This window comes from Schistocerca nitens, chromosome 1, assembly GCF_023898315.1.
Source record: "Schistocerca nitens isolate TAMUIC-IGC-003100 chromosome 1, iqSchNite1.1, whole genome shotgun sequence".
Lineage (NCBI taxonomy): Eukaryota > Metazoa > Arthropoda > Insecta > Orthoptera > Acrididae > Schistocerca > Schistocerca nitens.
In genome coordinates this window covers 1,057,816,639-1,057,822,638 of record NC_064614.1, presented here as the reverse complement: position 1 = coordinate 1,057,822,638, position 6,000 = coordinate 1,057,816,639, and positions in this window count along the sequence as shown.

The window sequence follows — 6,000 nt, the reverse complement described above, 5'->3', positions numbered from 1 at the left end:
TTAACAAGGATGTTACGGAGGTTAGGGAGCGACGAAAGGCAACTCTGGGTGGTGTGGGGAGAATTTTGTCAAGGGATGATCTCATTACAGGGGTTGACTTGAGCAAGTCATATCCCTGGCGGAGTAATTTGTTGATGTTTTCGAGGCCAGGATAATATTGGGTGACAAGGGGGATGCTTCTGTGTGTTCTGAGGATAGGAACGTTGTTGTTGGACGGGGAGGAATGTATTGCTCGGGAGATCTGTTTGTGGACAAGGTCTGCAGGATAGTTGTGGGAGAGGAAAGCACTGGTTAGGTTATTGGTGTAATTGTTGAGGGATTCGTCACTGGAGCAGATGCGTTTGCCACGAATACCTAGGCTGTAGGGAAGGGAGTGTTTGATGTGGAATGGATGGCAGCTATCAAAGTGAAGGTACTGTTGTTTGTTTGTGGGTTTGATATGGGCAGAGGTGTGGATGTGAGCTTCAACAAGATGAAGGTCAACATTCAGGAAGGTGGCTTGGGTTTCGGAGAAGGACCAGGTGAAATTCAGATTCGAAAAGGAGTTGAGGTTATGGAGGAAATTGAGGAGTGTTTCTTCACCATGAGTCCAGACCACAAAGATGTCATCTATAAACCTATACCAGGCCAGGGGAAGCAGCTGTTGGGTCTTCAGGAAAGCCTCCTCCATGTGGCCCATGAAGAGGTTGGCATAGGACAGAGCCATCCTGGTTCCCATGGCCGTTCCCCTGATTTGTTTGTAGGTCTGGCCTTCAAAAGTGAAGTAATTATGGGTGAGGATGAAGTTGGTAAGTGTGATATACCATTATTTACATTCATTCCGGAAACATGCATTCACCGTAGCCAAACTGCAATCCCACTTCCTCTGGTCCTGCTTAACCTTTGGACTTACCTTAAAAGTTCCCATCTCTATGTGCAATTCCTCCTTCCACCAGTCTCTCCTGGACTTCCAGAAACTTCAATCCTTAGCCCTTACCCAACTTGTCCTGAATCTCTACACTACTTCATGTAACCACCACTCCCAACAGCTCCTATCTCTCTTCAAAGTCCTCCACCCCTCAAACCCTTGCTTGGGGAACACACTCAGGAACATCATCCTAGAAGCCAGCTGCAAACTTGAGTTCAATGCCACACACCACCTGAAAAAACTATCAACAGTGATAGTGCAACACCTAAGAAGTGGGGTCCCTCTCCATATCCCTCACAAACACCAACCACAACAGAACCATCAACAAACCCTCCTCATAGCCAACAAACCTAGTCTAGCCACCCTACTCAATCTCCCCATCCCAGCACATCCCCCCCCACAGACCAAATCTCAACTATAACCACAGTCAAATGCCACATATCACCAGTCCCAATTCAGTTCTAAACCTCTCATCCAGATCCCTCTCTCCTCCAGAGACATCTGTTCTATCAAAAGGCTTAACCTTTAGCCCCACGCCTAAAATTCAACCACACTGCCCTGGTTAAAGATCTCCTCTCATTCACCTGGAACCTCAACTGGAAATATCACTTCACTACCCAAACACAGCTCCCAAATACTAGACCCAGTTTTTAACCCTGTCTAGAACAGTTCCGACCGCGTTCTCAAAGGGATCCTCCTCCCCTCCCCCAAAACCATCCCTTGAAGACATTTCAGGAATACCTCACATCCAGTGTTGCCTCCCAGTCCTTCTTGAAGAACATCCCGACAACCCCCAACATCACCCCAGCTGAATTTCGTGCCATTAAGGAGCTGAAAATAGACCGCTCTATTGTCATCCTCCCGGCAGATAAAGGCTCCACAACTGTCGTACTTGACCGTGTGGAGTATGTGGCAGAAGGACTGCGTCAACTCTCCGACACCTCAACCTACAAAGCTGTTACCCAGGATCCCATTCCCTCCATCCAGACTGAGCTGCAGAAAATCCTAAAAATCCAAGATCCCTCACAATGCCTCACAACGGCTTCCATAGACTTACTCACTCCACCTGAGCCACGTACCCCTACCTTCTACCTATTACCCAAAATCCACAAAGAGAACCATCCTGGCAGTCTCATTGTAGCAGGCTTCAAAGCCCCAACAGAACGTATCTCAGTTCTGGTAGACCAACACCTCCAACCTATCACCTGCAGACTCCCATCCTACACCAAAGACGCAAACCACTTCCTAGAACGCCTCAAATCCATTCCCACTCCTCTCCCACCTGAAACCTTTGCTGTCACCATAAAAAAAATGCTACATCCCTTTACACAAACATCCCACATACCCATGGTCTCTCTGCCCTTGAGCACTACCTCTCCCAACGCCCACCCGAAGACCTTCCAAAAACCTCGTTCCTTATCACACTTACCAACTTCATCCTCACCCATAATTACTTCACTTTTGAAGGCCAGACCTACAAACAAATCAGGGGAACGGCCATGGGAACCAGGATGGCTCTGTCCTATGCCAACCTCTTCATGGGCCACATGGAGGAGGCTTTCCTGAAGACCCAACAGCTACTTCCCCTGGCCTGGTTTAGGTTTATAGATGACATCTTTGTGGTCTGGACTCATGGTGAAGAAACACTCCTCAATTTCCTCCATAACCTCAACTCCTTTTCGAATCTGAATTTCACCTGGTCCTTCTCCGAAACCCAAGCCACCTTCCTGAATGTTGACCTTCATCTTGTTGAAGCTCACATCCACACCTCTGTCCATATCAAACCCACAAACAGACAACAGTACCTTCACTTTGATAGCTGCCATCCATTCCACATCAAACGCTCCCTTCCTTACAGCCTAGGTATTCGTGGCAAACGTATCTGCTCCAGTGACGAATCCCTCAACAATTACACCAATAACCTAACCAGTGCTTTCCTCTCCCACAACTATCCTGCAGACCTTGTCCACAAACAGATCTCCCGAGCAATACATTCCTCCCCGTCCAACAACAACGTTCCTATCCTCAGACCACACAGAAGCATCCCCCTTGTCACCCAATATTATCCTGGCCTCGAAAACATCAACAAATTACTCCGCCAGGGATATGACTTGCTCAAGTTGTAACGACAACTGTACATATAATAATTTTTTTCTTTATGAATTTCTCTAAATTAGTGTGAAAAATGGTTGATTTAATTTCTTGCTCTTTTCGTGATGTTAAAGAAACTGTGAGTAACTTTTGAAATGAATATTATTAATTATGTTAGATTTCAAATGATGTGGTAATCAAAGGGAAGTGTATTTAATGTTAAAACTATTGTAAGATGTGGAAATTGTAATTTATACACTTGGTCCATACGTAGGTAATGCATTAGAATATGTGTAGTAGAAAACCTGTGGTGAATACCCTACCTGTAGGGGAGCGGGAAAAGGTGGAGGCAGGCGAGCGCGGGAAAACGCACACTGGCGCGGTTCGGCACAACGGGCTCAGTAGACAGTCGAAGGCGAGCATCAGTAAGAGTCGGAGTTGTGAATCGGTCAGAGGAACACGTACTGTACCGAGGAGGCTACCCAGGAAAAGTGGATTCCATTGAGCCTCGGATGAACCGATTCCGACGACTACTTGGCATGGCTATATTCTGAGGCACAAAATTGGAAAGATTACGACGCTAAGAAGATGGAAAGTGCCTATGTAGCGTGAGCCTTAGCCGCGCTTGTATGTGTGCCGTGCTGCCCGCTACCTCGCTGCCCGCCAACCGCCGCACCGACTTGCACAGGTCAAACATTTATTTCATCTTTAGAAGTGTATCTGTGTGGACCAGTGTCGAAAATGTTTCTAACTGTTCAATAATAACGTGACTTTTACCAGAATTGCCTTAGCCCTGACTTTTCCTGATCACTGACCTAGACAGGATCCTTACCTCGTATTGTGCAACCCGAGTATCCTGAACTGAAAGTTTATAATTAGTGTAAATGAGAATTATCAGCAGTCAAACTTTTGCTATAAAGAAATTTAAAAGTTCTGTGAATTATTGCAAATGTTGGTAAAGGACAAAAGTATGACTAAATTGAAAGAGAGTTTTTTGAATTGAGTTAGCGATGCTATTTAATTAACTTGAGACAGAACTAATGACAGTTAAATTATTCAGAAGTAAGACAAAAGAGTAGTTATCCATTGATTGATAAATTTGAGTGTTAATTTGCCTTTTAGTACTTAACAGTTTCAGTATAACGACCATAACAGTTTCAGGCCCCCCCCCCCTTCTCTTGTTCATTCTTTCAAACCTTGAAATGTACTGATCATATTTGACCAGTAAATTTAAGTCCTTTATTGAACCTAAGTGTATTAGTGTTGTTTTCCCAATTTCAATAGTGACATTGTATGTGTGTTTTCAAAACTGTGCACTCTAGGAAAATCTATGCCCGATTTCAGTCTGATCAATATACGAAATGCAGTTCGTAATAATCATTGCTGTGTGGTGTTGTGTGAATTTAGCTCGTCCAAATTAGTACAAAAAGAGAAAGCTTTAGTTCAGTGGATTTTTCCGGGTCCAAACTTTGCCATATAACGCATCATTACTACGTGTTACTATGCTTGAACATGCACCCACTTGTACAAGGAAAAGCTCACTCATTGCCTAAGTAGGCTGGCGACCGAATCATTAATTATAGGTAGCATCTACTGTGTATACTTCTTGTCCATGCGAACGAGCAATTATGCTTTACATTTGCTTGATGCATCACTGTAGTTATTGACTAATTACAAGTCCGATCTTGCTTCTATTAGGTACACGCGGTCAATTTATGTACTAAAATCCTTGGTTATAAGGTGAAGCCCGTGAACTTATTACAGTACAGGCTTTATACAGCTAACGCACGTCCGTTAAAGGGCGGTAGCGTTACAAAGTCAACCCCTGAAATGAGATCATCCCTTGACAAAATTCTCCCCACACCAACCAGAGTTGCCTTTCGTCGCCCCCTAACCTCCGTAACATCCTTGTTAAACCCTACAATATTCCCAGACTACCTTCTCTACCCAGCGGTTCCTACCCCTGTAACCGACCCCGCTGCAAAACCTGCTCCATGCATCCCCCCACAACCACCTACTCCAGCCCCGCTACTGGTAAAACATACACAATTCAAGGCACGGCCACGTGTGAAACTACACATTTATCAACTGACATGCCTGCACTGCACAGCCTTTTACATCGGTATGACAACAACTAAACTGGCTGAGCGCATGAACGGACACAGACGAACTGTCCGCTTAGGAGATGTCCAATACCCAGTAGCGGAGCATGCCCTCCAGCATAATTCTAGGGACCTATGAACCTGCTACACTGTATGTGCCATTTGGCTTCTCCCACCCAACACCAGTCCCTCTGAACTGCGGAGATGGGAACTTGCACTCCAGCACATCCTTTCATCCCACCATCCCCCTGGACTGAACCTACGTTAAACAACCTCACTCCCATTTACTCTTCAGTCTTCTCCTCTTTCCCTTTCCTCTTTAGCCATTCACGCATCTTTTCATCCTACATAGTTGTGTTTATCTTTATACTATATACCTCTTTACTTCTGTATGCATCCTCTTTGGTTTGAATCTGGCACAGTACTTACAGTAGAATATCTTTGGCTTCCTTCTGACAACCATGCCTCCATCCTTGCTACCCTCCCTGTTTTCCTTTCCCTGTTGCTTCATAACCTGGGCTGTGAGTAACTGAATCTACTTTCCCTTCTTCCCTTTCTTTCCCCTCTCTCCTCCCTGATGAAGGAACATTTGTTTCGAAAGCTAGGAACGTAAATTTTTGGTTCTGTTTTTTGTGTATCTATCAGCTGTACTGAGCTGAGATAAGTACTGGCCAGCCCCTCTATCTCTATGCTATTTCCTGAGTATTTTTAAATGATTTACTGTTGAAATGTGTCACTAGTCCATTAGTGATTCTAAAAGCTACGTCATCGATTGTTAATAAATTATAGAATTTTACTAACAAAGTCCAATATACATATTACTTGCAGTTTGTCTTATTTTCTGTAACGTATGTTAACATTCTTTCACATTGTAGTACATATTTATATTTTCATCTGTCC